The sequence below is a fragment of the Vanellus vanellus genome (assembly GCF_965231255.1).
Source record: "Vanellus vanellus genome assembly, chromosome: 2".
NCBI classification, from domain to species: Eukaryota; Metazoa; Chordata; class Aves; order Charadriiformes; family Charadriidae; genus Vanellus; species Vanellus vanellus.
In genome coordinates, this window is record NC_138906.1 from 149,056,118 (window position 1) to 149,075,364 (window position 19,247).

The window sequence follows — 19,247 nt, forward strand, 5'->3', positions numbered from 1 at the left end:
GGGGGCAGGGTGACTACCTGGTGTAAATCCTTCTCTCCACCTGCTGAGATTTTTAATTAAAATTAACCTTTTAATAGTATATCTGAACTGGCACATTCCTGACTTCACTCTACCTGTCTCTGTTGTAGTCTTCTGAGAATGGACTGGGGAAGCTGCAATGCATCATATTATCTAACACAGTGTATGTGCAGCCTTCTTACTATAACGAGTCTTTCTCTGTGAGCCCCATATTAAGACAAAGCATGACACCACAGATACTGGAAATTAAAATGGAAAACTTTATTTGAGTAAAATTCCAACAAGCTCTGGTCTTGCTACAAGGGGCATTTTTCTAGAAGAAACAGCTCAAACAAAGTCTGCCCCTGAATTGTTTCCTATGCTGTGTTTTGGACCTGGAGCGTCCTCCCTGCTCATGCAGGCAAAAGACCCCAACTCTTTTCTTTAAATTCCTCCTAAAAAATTAGGGGGAGTTTGCTAACACACACCAATGCATGCTCACTCATCTTGCTGCTTCACCATAGAGTCCTGCCATTTAACTCACATTAGCATATTCAGAATAAATCAAAAGGATGTGGGAAAAGAGGTAAGCTCCAATGCAAGAACATTTTGTTTTTATGTCTGTGGTATTTCTCGTACAACTATAGTTTATACAATAGCATGTATAATAACTTAGTCCCCCAGTTTTCACTTTCATAATTTCACAGTGGCCAAAGCACTGAAAAATACATCCACCAGCCTAACGTTAGCTGCTTTGTTCTTCCCTCTATTTTTTTTCTTTCATCCCCTCTTTCTCTTTTGACCTCCACTTTCTCATTTCCAGCTCTTTGTCCCTATTTCCAGTACTATAATGCCTCTCCCGTCTCACTAAACTTCTGTTCTACTTCCAGTCACTGTGAGGCTTGTTTAGTTTTTACTTCTTCTTCTGTCATATTCTGTTTTTATAGCATTACCGCTTTTCCTTGTGCTGATCCATTATGGTCACCCAAATTCTTTACTTCTTTCTCTCTGTAGAGATTCTACTATCTTTCTCTTTTTGTCTGCCTTCCACCCTTCCTTCAGTTTTTCCTTCTTTCTCTTCAGACACATTTTGTTTGTCTTATTACTATCCCAGAATATTTCCTTTCTGACTTAAATGGAGAAAGTTTTATTCATTCTGTTTATCTTTTCCACAGTCTCAGTTCTCTCTCATCTCTCCCTTTTTGACTTCTAAGTACTTAGAAGCCACAAATATCCGTCCAGGAACTGGAGTAACTTAGGTTGACCAGCTACAGTTGATCAGACATAGGTGAGATTAAAGCATAAATGACAGCTGGACTGCTCCGGAGCATGCAGGTTGTGAACCCAGGGCTGCCCGAGAATAAAATCAATTCATTGCCTTTGAGGGTCTCAGGAACTCTTCAGTGCTGTCTACAGCTTAAAGGGGCAACCTGAGGAAGCGTGAAGAGGGGGATGTGGGAAAGGCAGGGAAGGTGAACGAAAGGAATATTAATTTTATATTATGTTTCTTTATGCCTTTCCGGTCAGCAACATTTTGGATCTGTTGAAGCAGCTTGAGAGCGCCATTTATATTTATTGTTAGACTCTTCTCTAAGTTGCGTTATGCAGAGCATTGTTGGCTCTGCTAGGGTTATTTCTAACATGGGAGCAAAGTTAATTCCTCCCAGAACAAAGTTATTATCATAATCTCCTAGCATATGTCTATCATAAATATGCTTTTTCTTTGGAGTCCTTCCAGCAGGTAATTTTGGGACACCATTTAAGATAGCCCCTTTTTTTTTTTTTTTCCTTTTTTATTGTTGTTGCACCAGACTTTCTGCTACTACATTAATGGGGGCTTGGGGATTTTGATTACTATTACCCTTTTTAACTTTTAACTGTGATTTTAAAAACTGAGTGTTGGGATTTTCATTCTTCCAATTCAGCCTACAGAGTGCAAAATGCAGGTCTGGCACTCCAGGGTGTATGTTAGCTACAGGATAATGTTTGTGGCAGAGAAGTATACAAGGCAAAGAAATGGCTTTTGTGGGTGATTAAATGCTGAAGTGAAGCTGAGGTGTTTGATAACCACAGAAGCTATTTATTGTGTGTATACTCCAGTGCCATGAACATTATTCCTATTATACAACAAGACAAAGGAAGATTCAACAAACCATAACGAGAGAAGGATGAAGTGTTTTTTTGGTTGTTGCATTTTTGCTTGATGGAAGTTTGAAAGTTCTGTTTCATTTTCTTCCTTTCCTAACATTTCCTTTGGGGGGAGGAGTAAGGCCAAAAGATAGAGATTGGCCTGCGAAGGATAGTAGTAGCGACTAAATTCTGAATAAATAACTGGGAGTTATCATATCTTATCATCAAACAGCAGTGCTCCCTGTTTTACTGGGACAAAGAGAAAGACCATGCTAATAGTATTCATAAAAATCATTTCTTTAGGCTGTGACAAATACGCTTAGAAAAAGAATCAAGTATTATCAGGTTTAAAAAAACAACGAGATGTATTAAGAAGATAATGGTAATATACATCTTCTACATGTTCTATTAATCCTCACAGAAGCAGTGTGAGTTCAGGAAATATTGCGAGACCAAGCTCACAAATACTACTTAAATTCTCAGCGGCAATTCTGTTCTGCTAGTTCCCTGCTTGTTTGCTGCTGTTCCTGTGCAGTTTTTTGTTTTTTTTTTTTCAGATGGCCTTCAGCGCTAGTCAGTGAGCCCTATCAAGAGCTATGTCCATTCTCAGAGGGAACTGAAAAATACAGTGATATTTGAATAAAAAAGACCCAGCATACGGGAAAACATACCTGTTTCTCACTGTCGTTACTTAGTAGGTGTTCCTCTTTAAATCACTTGAGTTGTTAGAAAAAGCAGAAACAGAATGGTGCGGCTAAAACCACCGACAACCCAGTGGAAACCCTGAGCAGAGGAAATCGGTCACAACCAACCCCACCGTTGGTCTTTGTTTGTAAATGTTGCTCATTAAACAATTATGAGCGGAGAATCTATTTGTGAAGTGCGAACTCTGTTTGCAAATGACTTGCCTGTAGATAAACAAAGCCTGCCTCGTCAAATCATGAGAAATAATTTAACCATCTGTAGTCCCAACATCCACGGCCGAGGTGGGGAACTCAGTGACAGCCAAAAATTTCTTGCAGCAATGGCAAAATGTGAATTAACTGAAAGCAAAAAAAGCAACTGTTAGTCATGCTGTGATTTTGTTGTTGTGTTTGCACATCTCCTGACAGGAAATAATACAAATTCCCTGGGAATTTTTATTACTTTAGGCAATTAATGTCAATGTTAATAACACTGTCTGCCCATAGACATTCCTTCAGACCAGGCTGTTTCTAAAAGTTGTTCTAAGTCATTAAAATATTATCTGAGCACATTGTTGAGTACTTACTGCTTTGAAAGGTGCTGGACTGTCATCGCAAGCTCACCTAGCAGTGAGTGAGACGAAGGGGGCTTGCACCTGCCAGCCACGCAACAGCAGAAGCCCACGGTCCTGCTGCCCCCTCCGAGGTCCCTCCCCGCCTCCGCTGTGCGGGACGGTGGCTCAGGCAGGCTCCGGTGCCCTCCATCCCCTCCAGCTCACGCACACAAAATATGTCCTCACTATCAATATGTGAGTTGTTGCTGGCCAATTTTCCTCTGTTTTACACATCATCGTATGTGGCTTAACAGATCAGTGCCCTCTCCTGCGACACTCCAGCACCCTACTGAGCACATCTTCTCATTTGGATGATTGATTATTCTAAGTACCCTTGAAACGCATACCAGTTTTGTTCAAAAAGAAGGTATTTTCTCATTATTATTTGTGTCCGTGTTTTATATTATTTACAGCATCTAGACATTCTATATGTTCATTTTAAAATTATAGCTGCTGTTGAGTTGTATATGAAAAATAAAAAAGAACTAATGGAAGTTTATTTCAATGCTTAATACACAGCCACACAAAACAACAGTACGGACTTGGTGATTCTCACCGTTGTTTTTCAGGTACAAATTTCCATATGAATTATAGGATAATATTTCTGCTCTTGAGTGGAATGTGAATACTGCTTTCTTTGTGGTATTCAGTACTAATGTGCATATTTAAATGACAAATAAAGTTCTACTTATTCTAAATTATCTCGAATGACTATAGTATATGAAAAAGGACTGTTACATTCAGATGTATCATTTAGAAGAGTGTTTCCATTCTCCTATGATGTGACCTAATTTCAAAAAAATTGAGACTGGGAGTTGTGCTCTCCTTGTTTTACACAGCAGATGTTAATGCCATTATCTACTTAATTTGAAAGCTGCACTGATTTCCACTCTGTTTCTTCCTTTGAGTGTCATTGCTGTATAAAAAACTACTACCAAGTTTAGCAAAGGTCATTTGAAGTTACACCCAAAATGTTGGCCTGACTTTTTAAGTAATAACCTATTTTTTTTTAAATCACATGAATGTGGATGGCTGTAACATGACTATTGGGTAAGGCTGTGTAGAATAATAGAATAACAGAATTGGAATTGTTGTCCTTAAAAACATCATAAAAGCACTACTGATGACCATATTCTCTCCTGGCATAAGAACTTTCTTAAAGTCAAACTGGATTGGGACAAAATAGCACTGCCCCATGTTTTTGCATACTATTTTACTCTAGGAGTTTCGAGATCAAGCCTGCTTCATTTACAGGTTTACTTTGAAGTAAATTATACTTGTCAGAAGTTTCAGAGATTTAACTGTATTTGTCTTGGCTGAATTAGTGCCACTCAAAGATTTTGGAACAGAACCTGGTTAGCAGTATCATCGATGGAACATGGGGTAGGATGCAAGACAGCTTGTCTCAGCTGCATCACCCACAGTTATAAAGCACGTTAAAATAATTTTATCACTAGTCATTTTTTCTGATAGAGGTATGAGAAGATGAAAGCTCTAAGAGGTGCCTTCTACTGTCACTGTTCTGATCACCATGTAATTTAAATACAGTGTCTCAGTTCCCTCAGTATCTGCTTTTCTAAACAAAAAAAAAATCTGCATTGGTGTTACGTTAATTCTCAGCATTTCTAATCTCATAAAACTCCTAAATATCTCATTTCTAAGTCCTTCTGGAAATGTAATGTATTGCAAAATGTACTAATGCTTCTTTTTTATGTTTGCTTTCGACAATCTGAAAGTTCAGCTGCCCATCATATGAATCGTGAAGTCGTAATTCTTTGGTCTGTGGTCTTGTCAAATGTCAGGACCATCTAGTATTGAGCTTGTTTGGGATAAGATAAGAGACCTGTAAGAAAAATATAGGTTGTTAACTGAATTAGTATTGATAATTCAGTAGGTGGCATTCTTTCTGCTAACTGCAACAGATCGCTGGATCAGAATGCTAATAGAGGGCTGAGCTTTCAGCTAACAAATTCTTAGGTACATGATTAAAAACAAATTTCCTATACTTGTGTTGGTAGAAACTCCTCTAAGCTACTACATAAAAGTACCATAACCGTATGAACAAGAAAAAATGCGACAGACCATTAAGCATGCAACAATAGAGGCTGCAAATTACAATTTGGAGAACTGATAAAAATTCCTTCGGCAACATGATCTCAAAGACATCAGTTACTGGATGAACTTATGGTCCATGTCAGCTGAATGATGAAAAATTTCTACTTTACATGATAATATTTTGGAGAGAATTATGCTGGGCTATGAAACATAGCTAAGAGTTTACAAATATTGGAAAAGAAAGAAAGCATGTTTGTAAAGATTATCTCAAATGATTTTTGCCATGTAAATAGAATTCACAGTGATGTAAGAGCTGGAAGTAAAAAATTTGTTTTTAATTGCAATGATTTCTAATACATGAAAATTGCTTCTATTTTCTTACAGAATGATGTGGTGAGATTTCACAGAATTGTTTACACTGTAACTTGAAAGTTACATAAATGCCAGCTAAATTTAAATAAAGGTGCAAGCTGACATTAGGGTAGGAGGAGATCATCTGGTGTTTTAATGTACTTGGGTTATGTGGTAAATAAGGGCAAAGAAGTCAGCTTGCTGTCTGGGAGCTGAGGCCTGTGTAACTCGATAGCAAAACACACTCCTTTATTTCTCATTTCCCTTTATCATCACATTACTCAATGCCCACTACAACTTTTCACTCTCTGCGTTGTTATGTTAAATTTTTTCCGGTGTTATAAAGATAAAACTTTACTTCTTTAATAAAGATCAAGATGACTTTCAATCGGCAATCAACATTTTTACCGGTACTTGTTTTTAGTTTTGGGATATGCATAAGTAACCCAACATGGAAAACGCTTTCAAAGACTGTAGCTATCATTAAAAAAAATCCAACTAAACAAAAGAAATTAATAGGTATCTTAAGTCGTGCAGAGTTGAGGTTGCTCTCAAGATAATCCCAAACATTTGAAAATATCACAATGAGAAAACTTTCTAATTATAATGAGAATTATCTTTACTATTATTCTCTCTTTCTTGAGAAAACCTTAAAAAAATAGTCATTAAAAAAATAAACTTGAGAGAAAGCATAAAATATCTTTACTGAATGGAAAATAGCACGGCCCATGTCTCAGCTGTGCAGTCACAGTCCTCAATCCAGACATTTTGGCAACCATACAGTATGCAAACAAACATAAACTTTGTAAACACATGATTAGGCAGGACTCTTCTGCAGGATCCATGTTTAGGATGGTCATAAGATCTTCAAACAAAGAATTAATGCATTTGTGTAGACAACCCCCTTAGTGACAGATTATGAAATTGTCACAGATAAACCCTCCAAAAAAGATTCATGTGGTGATGAAATACCACATACTAGTATTAGAAATATGTACCAAACCCATTCATAGCAAACATTCCAATATATCTTTTTCAAATTGCACCACACTTAGTCCCCATAATAAATGTCTACTGCTTCAGACAACAGACTTCCCTCTGTCTTGCAGATGAAAAATAAGAAAAGGTAGGAAAAACCCTGGTGGTATTGTCTCTGTATTAACATACTACTTTTTTCAAGTTAAAGACCAGAAATTTAAAATATACAGAAAAGACCTTGAATCAGGAAAAAAAGAGACTTTTAGAGATTAACTCTAGAGTTTTGAAGAAAGCTTAGAAAATTATATATTCATTCTGAATTAAATATTTCATTGTTTCTTACATTTATTTTGTTTCAAAGTAGGATTTAATTTCAAATCTGAATTAAATTTAGATCGATATAAATTGTATATGGTTGAATAAAATCAGAACAAAATACTTCAAGTGTACGTTAAAGAAAAAATTCACTACACCTGAAATTAACTTAAAAAATGGTTGAAGCAAGATACTTCAATAAATAGTTCAGGTTGACCCAAAGTGAATTTTTAATTATCTTTAATAATGGCAAACCTGAAAAAAATCACTTACTTGGACTGTTCTGTAGAAAAGGAAAAAAAAAAAGACAACTGTTTTGTTAGCAGAAGAGTTAATTTTATTCTGAGGGAGAAGTTAAATAACACTTAGCTAAATTCCTGTATTGTTTAAAACAAACCCCTTAAAACAGACTGTTTATGCTACATATAAAATTTTACTGGAGGTGCTTTTTTTCCTCTCATGACAGTGCAAAACAACAGATGTTCAGGCGAACCATACTCGAGGATTCATCTGAGACAAATAATGAAATCTCTAGTCCTTTGTGATGAGCTATCACTTGTTAGTGATGCAATTATTTAAAAAGGATTATGGGAAGAAAAGAAATATCATGTCACTTGATAGCATGGACCGGTGCGTGGAATTACAGAACAGGAAAGCTCTCTCTTACTCTCGTCTTAATATGTCACTTGCTTAGTTTGGAAGCTTAGCGTGCCGAGCATTTACTGCAATGGCATGAAGAATTGTTACATCCTTGGCAAGTACCACGTAGAGCTCAGTAAACAGTTGTTACTTACTTCGAAGACAAAATACATTTGGTGTTACTTAATTTGTATTCGGATATCTTGAAATAGAATGACGGTGGCACAGGCCTGAAAGGAGTATCCTGGGTCACTTACTCCAGTTCACTACAATCCTGGCTGATCTGATTGTATGATTCGTCTAATTTCAGCCTTTACCAGATTCATTGCGTTAAGCAGATACAGCATAAAAGATCGGCATGTTTATCATGCATTGTCAGGGTCAATCACCTTTATGTAAATATCTGTAATATACTTCCGGGGAAAAAAACGAATGGCTGTGGTTGAAAGCAGAAAAAAAATTATACAAAGTTCTGTATTCCCAAAGGCAGGAACGGTAGCACGAGCACAAGAGAAAAGTGGGAAAATGATAATTTCATGTACACATATCTACACTGTTATAAGGAAAACCTGTTCTGTTGCTTTTCTTTACCCAAGCACTTAAGACAGTTGCTGAAACATTATGGGCTAGATCTGTTCCGAGGGTGAAGTCAATGCTGTTCTATACATTTTTTGAAAAGAAGCTTTAAGTCCTTGAGCAAGAGAAGAGGAAGCAATTTCTGGGGTCTTTCCAGCCAATGCTCTGCGCGTGACTTCCCTATTTCTATAGGCTTCCTTCCGTCCTCCCTGCTTGCCTGCTCCCAGCACCAGCAGCTCCCCCGATGGGCCTCAATGACCCCCCCGGGGCTCACAGCCCTGCGGGCTCACACGCATCCCCCCGGTACATCACTCACTTCTTTCTGTGACCCGTGCATTTGACTGTTGCCTATTTGTTGTTCTTAAGAAGGGCTCAGGAGACCAACTGACCCAGCTTAATTAGTTTATCGATTAGTACTATAAGTCCATAACCAATTAGTGAAAGTAAAGTTATTAATGTCCAATTCTGCAATAGTCTACTGCGAGGATGCAGCCGTGCAGCAGAACAAAGCAAACACAACACACAGTTGTCATACCCCCCTGCGTATCCCACTTGTCCTCCATACCACACGAGAAAAACCTCCATTGTGTGCACTTCTCTCCCCATTTTCCCTAACACAGAGAGGAGGATACAGCTTTCTGATTTTCTTCTGTCTTGCTACTATTACAAAAGTAATAACTGACCCAGCCACTGGTAGAGGGACTTCGGCACTTTAACGGAAAAAAATGACCGCTGTGAAATGGAGTGTAGCGTGAATGCAAAACATTTTGAGAATATAAAACAGAGTAACAAGACTTTGGACAACAGGGCAATAGATCCTATTCAATATCTTTCTCAATGAGATTTAGTTAAATCCATCATAAAAATAGGTTTGCTATACTGTGAAATTTGTAGTTATGTGCTAACGCTTTACTGGGAAATTAAGCATGGTATTTTAGAATTAGTAGTTGAAGTTAAAGGAGGAATTACAGAACACAGCCAGGACGCAGCGATCAGCGTTTGTGCTCTGACAGCAAGCAGGCTGTTCTTTCCCCGTATACAGGGAAACAGGCTCCGTGCCATAAGTGTTGTATTGCTAACGCATGTTTTGAACTGTTGTGTTTGGGCTATTAGGCACATCTTCATTTTTACTCCCTTAACATGACTGCAATAGCTGGAAGTATCAATGTGTTGTATAATTAAAGGACTATGTTAAACAGGCAGCACCAACATAGCTACTTCTGACAAAACCCGACAGGAGGAAGAGAAACTCATCTGCATTGAAATATTTGAGACCAACCGCGATCGATTCTGATCAGGACCTGTAAGGGACATCATTAAATACAGTCCTCAGTTTACAATGGTAGAGAGCTTTCCCGTTCTGTTTCCAGGAGCCAGCTTATTCCTTCTCCTTGCTGCAGTTCTGCTCTCAAGACTTTTTTTGAGCATTAGCTTTTATAAGGGTTACACTGTGACGTACAATTTAAGAAAATACAGTAGTTTCTTTCTATTCCAACTTTGTAATTTATTAGGATTCGATTACGAATGTTTTGGTAGTAGTATCGTTTTTTACAGCATACTTCATTGTTCTCCGGAGGTAAGCAAGCCTACTGTGGCATCACATTAGCAAGGACTTTGTCCTTGCCAAAGAAGAGGAAGATGGGGCGTTGTGTTTGAAATGGCTTCGGCAACTTTCTTTGAGCTGAAAACAGATACATTGAAATTCGTTGGTTGAAAATGAGTTAATTACCCAGTTTCATCATATAAATTTGATTCCAAGAGGAAAGGCAGTGTGACGGTTCATTACTGCAGTATTTCTTGCATGAGTTCGTTGATGCCTTGCTCTCGTGTTGTGAAGCGGAGTCTCAGACCGAGGCTCTAATTCATGATGATACTGCAGTGCAGTTCATTTCTGAATGTATGTTGTAATACTGTGCTAATGGTTCGTTCTTTCTCATGATAGAGTGGCTGTGCTCTGGAGAGGGATATAAAAACATGAGCATAAGTGGCCTATATTATTTCTAGCTTGGAGTATTCAGTGACATACAGGGAGCATGAAAAAGCTTGTACATTTTGCTGTCTTTTTCCAGAAAATGGGTTTGCATCTTGTGCAAAACTCCCAAGGAATCATTAAACAGAGAAGGATGAAATAGTAAACTTTGATAAAGAAATAAATAGCAAAAACGCTTGTGGAAATCAGATGTTTGACCCTTTGCGAACAGAAGAAAACAATTTGTCAGTAGAACTGACACTCTTCTTCAGTCTGTGCAATTGCTTGCTGGAATGGAAATTTATTACAAAAGTGGGAGAACTGCTTTTTTTTTTTTTCTTCTTTTCTGAGGTCTTCCTAGAAATTTGCAGGTGATGAGAGAAACCTTCATTCTAATAAAAGAATAGGCCAGCTTACTGATTGGAGAAAATTACATGAAGTTTTTTAATCAAAGTCTCTGTGGTCTGCTGTCTGATTTTCTAGGCCAGATGTCAAATGTTTTTCACTGATGTCGATGTTGAAGTAATCACTAAGCCAATTCCAAGAATGAGTAAGTGAGACTGTAATAACATTTCATTTCAGTATTACATAAGCTTTTTTTCCCAGCTATGAACAAAGTAACAGGACCCCTCTGATTCAATATAATTACACAAACTATTACTTTGAAATTTGTGAGACAGTTTTATGTGTGGTCAATTGCTCTATACATATATATGGGAGGTTTCAGTACAAAATGCAAAAACACATTTACAAAGTTTTATATTTTTAAACATTTACATTTAATTTAAAACATAATTACATTTTTAGTATTTAATCTATTTTATGAAGTTTATCTTTGCTACTACAGTATTAACCAGTAATTTGAAAAGGCAAGAATTTGCTAGAAAAAAGACTTCGGTTTGCAGTTTGAAAATGGGGAGAGAAAGCACTAGCCGGCTCAAGGGATGATGTACTTCAGTGAGGGAATCTCAGCTGATGAGTGTGGCATCAGATAAAATATTTTACCATTTTTATGTAGACTATAATCAAAATCATTCATAGTCACGTAGAGAGTTAGTCTAGTAGAACTAATACTGAACTCGAAGAAGCATGTTTTCTATTGCTGTCTCAAGAGGAAAATGGTGATATTACGGGCCAAATAGGTGTTTGTTTCACAGGTAAATACAGAACCAAGCAAATCTGATATGAAACTATATGCAGTGGACAGAGTAATCTTACTGTTTGGGTAAATTACAATGTTAATACAAAGCAGCAGACTTTAGTAGTCAGAAACTGGTAAGATGTTAACATTGCTGCTTTCACCACAATTCAGATCTTTAGTGATTTTGATTAAATAACTTCTGCTTTATCCACTGTGTATTTGGTGACCAGCTATCCAATCTGTTGTTCCTCATTGGTGAAGCCCTGGCCTGTTTTGAGGCAGAATTTCATATTCCTTCATGAGCTTTGCTATGGTGCTCGGTACTACAAGTTCAAAACCAGTGATGGCACTGTGATGTTTTCACACTGCTCTTCTGAGAAGAAGTATTATTTATGCTCATTTTGTAGCTACGGAACGGAGGCATGGTAAGATTGATACAAATATGTGTTACTGTGTTCTGGTACCCATCCAGGATTGTTTTTCAGCATCCTTCACCTCAGAGCACACTTTGTTCAAAGCTCAGCTTTCTCTGACGTTATGTGCAGTTGTGATGTTATCTGCAGCATCTGTAATTTCTGCACATACTATCTGTGTATAAAGTCTGTGTACACAGACAGTACGTGTAGAAATCGAGGCCTTGTGGGACGCACCGAGTGCTGCTCCTCTCACTGGATGTGCAGGGCTGACCGGGCTCCTGAGCCCCCAGCCCAGACATCGCTGCCGGCTCCAGCCGTAAAACTGTTCCTCTCGAGGGTCTGTGATCTGACCCAAATTAAGCTGATTCTTATAAGCAAGGCAGAAAGACTCATTTCAAGGATGGGGCACTAGATCTTTTAAGGAAAGGTCACTAGAACAATTTAACGGGGCTTGGGGGCCTTTGAGGAGTTACCATGTGCTTTTTCCCTGTGCTCACTCTCAGAGACAGTGGAATCCCTTGTGGCTGAAATTTCCCAAACTTCCTCAGCCTGAGAGAGCCACACGACAGGAAAACTTCCATTACAAAACCAAAGGTGAAAGTCTGAAAAATGTGTCAGTATGTGAAAATAGAATCTGAAAACGGGAGGCCTCCGACAACATTCAATGGTACTACCAGTCCTACCTCCAATAACAGGGAAGAATGTAAACAAGTTGGAGAAATACTTCTGTAGCACAAACCCTCTAAAAATTTAAGAGCTTTCAGCTTAGTCACAGCGATCCACAGGGACAGTCCTCTATCCTGCTGCAATCCTGACTTAGTCTACCAAGTACTTCAGAAGACAGTGAATGCAGGATTGAATATGCTGTGTATATAAGTGGATTAGTTTAAAAAGTTAACATTTCATTTGTAGACCAAGCTCAGACATGAACTTCTGTTATAGACTTATGTTGTAATATATAATTTGTCCCATAAGCAGGACAGGTTTGTGATTAAGACAGAGGCTGAGGAGCTCTGGGGTTCAGTCATACCTTTCTGCTTTACAAGACAAAAACATTTTCCTGTGCTTAGCTACCTATACAGCAAGGACCAAAAAATCTTCAGTGATTGCTATGGTCCACTGCCACTTTGATAGTGTAATGCTGAATTAAATGTAAAACTTGGAGACACAATTAAATTGTGCCATTTTTTCATCACCTTAAAGGGACCAGGCTCTTGTCAAGGACAAGCACTCTAAGCCGAAACCTCTTGCAAATCATATCTAGTATATCTCCTCCAATTATGTGAAAAAAATCCTCATAATAAATAATTAATAATTTTCATTATATATCATTTTTTCAATAATTTTATTGCCTCTACTTGTGTGTTGAAAATAGCTCATGTACCTTTAATCTGTGTCTGAAATTGTTTACTCAATTTTTTTGTGAATTTTTGTTGCTCCATCATTTCTTATTTCAGTTGTTTTCTTAGCTACGATAGGTCACTGGAGACTCTTATAATTGTTTCTTACTCTCCGGTTGGATGTGTGAAACTGTAGATACAGAGCTTCTGATGTGAAAGCTCCTGGAAAATAAATACCTGCAATTGTTGAGCATGCAACATTAAAATATGTTTTATGAGATGTTCATGGTAATGAAAAGACACTTCAAGAAAGTATATGGGAAGAAAGACCCTGGTATGAAAACAGCCCCAAATCATTTTTTATTTTGTCTAAGTATTTATGGAAATAGTATTTGCTGTAGTGGGCTAGAACTTACGTGAACAATATTTTGCCTTACTCTTCAGGGAACCAGAGAAATAACGCATAAGTAAATCCTTCCATAGATGTATTTTTGTGAAAATATTACTATTTCAATACTTTGAAGACAGGAATTGGTCAAAACCTGATTACCATGATACAATCAACCATGTCAAAGCATACACTGGTGACGGCAGGCTGAACATTTTAAATGGCACCAATAAAAATGTAGACACATTCTTGTATTTAACATCTCCAAAATGTGGCTTTCAAAGTCCTACATACACTTTTGGAAGAATAACATTTTTGCCTGATTTTTGTAAGAAAGACTGTAAATACTGCTCAAAAAATATCCTTAACAAGGCTTTCCTTGGACAGAAAAATAAAGCTGCTATTGGGAGGTAACCAAAAGGAGGAGGATGACGGGGCAGGTAGCTCACTCTCTCCGTACTAGCTCTGCGATGTTTCTCTGTCTACTCCTCTGCTTTCTCCCCACTTCTATCTGTAGCAGGAACATAAACAGAAGGACCCTGGCTCTTCTGAATGTGGACAATGGCAACTTTCCCAAACAAGGCTGCAGATCTTCCAAGCTTTCTGTGAACAGAGCAAAAACATGAGTTTAGTGACTCAGTACTGTTGGAAGATGGAAAAGGCAAAAGCTCACTGAAGGAAACAGAGGTTGAAGAGGAGGAAGAGTAGTTTACATTGGAAAATCATGCGAAAAATAAGGTTGACTGCTACCTGCAGGGTTTGGGACAGGCTATAACGGGAAGAGACCAAAACTAACCCACCAGCTAGCAGAGCTGGAGTGCCTCGATCATAAATATAACATCAGGATTCCAGCAATTGAGGTGGGTTTTTCCTAATTTTTGCTTTCTCCATGAAGAGTTAATTTGCCAAAAACCTGTTGACACAGCCATACGTACCAGACAGGAAGGGAATTTCTGGCTGAACACCTCTCTCGCAGCAGCAAAGCACCAAGTGACTGTGGCTACCTCAGCTGCAGAAGGCCAGCAGTTCAACTCTGACTAAGGCAGAGCAGAAAATCTAATTCCTCCTGGATCACAGGAAAACTCATGAATCACTGGTCCATTGCCCATTCTGGGATGGATGAAGTGCTGTCTGGCTTGTCTATTTGAGGGCGCTTGGATGTAAAACAGGAATGTTTCTAAATATCAAGACTTTTGTGGATGGGAAAACTGTGCTCAGCCCAACTGCTGCCAGAATGTGGGTGGGAGAAAGAAATCTGTTTAAATAAAAGCTGTGTTTCTGAGAGATAGAACAAGGAGTTTGATCTCAGTGAGATATAAAAGCAAGAGAGCAGTGAAAAAAATAGATGAAGATTGTCAAGGTGTTAGAACAAAGGAAGAGAAGGGCTTCTTGTAGCATTTTATTGAAGCTGAGCTGAGGGAAAGTCAAAAAGGAAGATGCACACTCGTAAAGGTGTATTCTGTATATTAGAAACATTAAGTGCGAATTGCAGGCAGAGCAATAACCAAGAAGAGGGCCAAAGGAGAAATGACATCCTACTCCAACAGAAACATACACAAGCTATCAGTTTGAAAGAGAAAAGCTAACAAGTCCTCGTTAATGAAATAAGGTGGAGAAAAGGAGGTATTATCTTTTGGAAAGGTCTCCTGGGATGAAGTTAGGAACAGTCTCTCTCTGTACTTTGCATTGAGCAATAACGTCTGTCTGCTGGACTGATCCACACGTAGAGTTGAGCTTTGCTATTTCCTTTCCTTTGGACTCATGACATTGCTGATGCATCTTCCCCTTGGGTGCATTTTCCAAAGCGACTCCTCCCCAGCTCCTGAAATACAGGCCTTTCTATTGCCAGCAATGAAGTCATGACTTACCGTCCTGTGCTGCTGGACAACACATTCTTACTGGGACTGCCACAAAGCTGTGCTACTGTCACTCTTCAGGCCGCTCTTGGTGACTTGTTTAACCATGCCTATACCACGGGCACAGTGGTCAGATGTTTACTGCTGCTTTTGTGAGCTCTTTATGTGTCGCCGTGTTACAGAAGGCTGGCTCATCTCACACAGCGCGTACCCCATCAGAAAGGCACCTTTGCTTACGCTAGCTGCAAAACTCATTTTATACAGCCTGTTTTAGCCCATCACAGTGGTATTGTGTTCTTTGCATTAAGTAAGGGACATGCTATTCCAGTTTCTTTGAAGATGATGTGGCAGGTGGACTAGCAGAGCAGTCCCGATCATGGTCCCACCTTTTCCCCAGTCTGAGTAATCAAAGCAATTCCACTAATCCCTTCGCAGAGATGAGAGCGGCTTATCTGTTTTCATGACAATGGGTTGCTGTTTTTCAACTGGGGCTTTATTTGTAAAGTAGTCTCTGAGGCAAGAGGACATTTTGAGGCTGCAGCCTTGAAAATGTGGCACCCCCGTGAATTTGATATCTCTGCAGTGTCCTGCACCATGATTTCATTAACAACTGAATCTTTGGTCATAACCGGGCACCACAAAGACTCTGCAGGTGTCTCACACACTTGAATTCAGTGTCCCACGCTTTGAGGCAAAGACTTTGATTTAGGATTTGGGTTTTCTTATGGGCTTTTCCAGGAATGATTGAAAAGACGGCTGCAAACGACAGACAACATCTCACTTTTAGGAATGCTATAGGGGAGATATTTTACTTCCATAATATCTTCTTGACCCCTGGGATAAAGAATAGTTAGGCTGCCAACATGAATGGTGGATTTTACATCAAGTGTACAACTGACAGCTCTGAAAACGTCTACCAGTGTATTAAAAATTAGTTACTCCTTCAAACCATCAAATATGATGCAAACAGTACTGTGTGGTGGAGAAGGATTTCTTTGTGGTTTTTAGACTGCTTAGACTGCTGAAACACTAGTTTGAAAACTGGCTTGACCTGTATTTGGGAGTTGAACAGTGCAGCAGAATTCATTTTCTCCCTTTATATTTTCTTAATCATGGTCCAGGACACATTCCAGTACTGATAACAACTGCAAGCTCCAAACGATGGCCTTTACAAAAAGAGAGCGCAGGATAAACAGCCCTGCAGCCAATTGCTCCTAACTTTCAGCTAAGCAGGCAGAATAGTGAAGATGGCTTCACTCCAAAATTATCACAACAGAGACCACACAGATGGGGAGATAAAAGTTGTCTCCGTAAGCCCCTAACAATGCACACCATTTTGCTCCGAAGCGCCGGGATCCAGAGGTAAGCCACCTGCGTTCTCATGACGTCACTGAAATAAAGGCCAGGGGCTGATTACTTGATGCGTGCTCTTTTATTATCATATATCAGGTGTCACCTGCAATTTCATGTCTCAGGCAGTACAAGAGAATCCATCTGTCATCTACCGGTGAATCTCAGTGAAATTTCTTTTCTTTTGAAACCGAGACTATTAGACTGGTGAGCAGGTATAAGACAGTCCAGATGTTAAAAAAACAAAAAAAAAAGAAGAAGAAGATTCAAAAATCCTTAAGGAATTTTTAAAAAAAAAAAAAGTCTTTAATGGAAATAAACTTTGATTTTTAAATTTTAGTACTACTACGTTTACCTTGGTGAACAGCAGGGCCTGTATTTCACTAAATATGATGCAACTGAACAACAGATATGCCTGGGTGTATTCTGCTCACCACATAAGTTCTTCCAAGGGTCTAAATAATTTGTAACTTTTTTAGCATTAATAGCTGCACATACCAGTATAAAACAAGCAGGTGAAGATAAAAAAAGATCACTTAATGTAGAACGCTTTGAAATTTCAGCTGTTCTGGGTTGGAAGACTTCACGTTGTTGCCACTGAAAGCTCGGTACAGCTTTGTGGGGCACAGGACTCCTGGCCACATTTTCTCATGGGTGCAGCTGGATCCTAGCTGCTGTGCCAGACCTCTCCTATGAGCCACTGCATCTCTTATCATCCCTTTGTAATGTACCTGGGAAATCAGAAGGAAAGCGTGCCTCATCTGCGCAGTGCCATGCCCTGCAAATGAAGGAAAAGTTATGATCAGCCCTTCTCCCACTTCCGAACATTTCTAGGGCTTAGAAGAGTATGTCCTATGCTGATCGGGGGCCACTTCTGCCACATTTTCTCCCATTGTATAGTGGTAGGAGTAATATCAAGAGAAGTAATAGTATTTGATAACACAAATATGCTATGAACGCTTTCAGTGTGATACTTAGTGACTGGATACTACTTGACATAAATAAAAGATAACCGTAGTAGATTTAAACCCAAATATGGTTGAGTTTTTATATTTACAGCAGTATATTGCACCAGGGCATTTCCTGGTACTGGTCTGACTTAACGTTATCAATCACAAGGATCAAAGGTTGCTGGGGAACTTCATGATGTTAGCCAAGATGCTGACTTGCTTACACTACTAAGAGGTGGGAAACAAATGTTGGCTTCTGTGGCTGAAGTAAGACTAATTAACTTTGTTATTTCAGAGGACACTTTACAATAATATTGGATCTTCTGGAAACATTGTCTTGCTTGATTTGGTTATAAAATAACTTTTTACTAAAGTTGAATTTAACTTTTGTACTGACTGTATATGCACAGAGCACTAGAAGACAGGATTATTGCAAGAAATTAAAATAAATCAGGGTTCAAACCTCATATCCACATTTATGGCTCCATTTAGTCTCTCCTTAAGAGAAGAAAAAGGGAAAGCTGAGGATGGGCTGATTAGTGCATTATCCAGGTTCTGCAGCCAGAAGAAAAATCAGGCTGGAACTTTTAACACTGTGCACAAAAAGAAACAATAAAGAATAAGGAGTCATATTTTCCCACAATTCATTTTCCACTCTTTTTCATATCAAATTCCCCTGTCTCTAAATTTGAATGTCACTGTATAAATTGTGTACGCTGTATATATTATGTACACATTTTACCTGACAAACATTTCCAGCCTGGCATCTCACTGCCTTTATGAACTGTAACCAGCCAATGCACCAGCCTAATTCATATAGCACATACGTATGCTACACCGCAGGTTGCATATACTATACAGCTATGTGACTATTAATCCTAGTTCCTTCAGGGGAAGCGATACTTATGACCTGGACATTTTATTCAACCAAAAGGAGTCCCTCCTAATGCCCTGGCCCATTAGCTTGCCTGATAGTCACTCAAATTCTTCAGCAACAGGTCAGGAAAACGTTTGGGATGCGTGGCACCGCTGCGCTAAATCTGTCCACACAGCCAAAATGATCTCTTAGAAAATAGAGAAAACCACTAGAATTAATAGTAGCAAGGAATTATCCAATACTTCTGAATGGACTCAAATATGAAATTTATTAACATTATCATATTATTAGTTATTAGTTATCTTATAGACCCTACCACTCATATCAGAGAACAATTTTATTAGGTGTGATGTCTATTTAAATGTAAGGTTTTGAAGAAGCCCTGGTAGATTGCAAACTAGTAGCTGTCTTCCATATTGAACAAGCTGATGGAAAGCCATAGTAATGAATGATCATGTATTATTATTTAGATATTCTTAAGATTAAAACACTTCTATATTAATATAACATTAAGACAGCCTGTTATTATTAGATATGATTTGAAAACTTTAATATGAAATTTGTAGAGAGAAGTCATGTCTCACTGACCTATATGAAAGTTCTTTAGTGGAATCTGTGAACA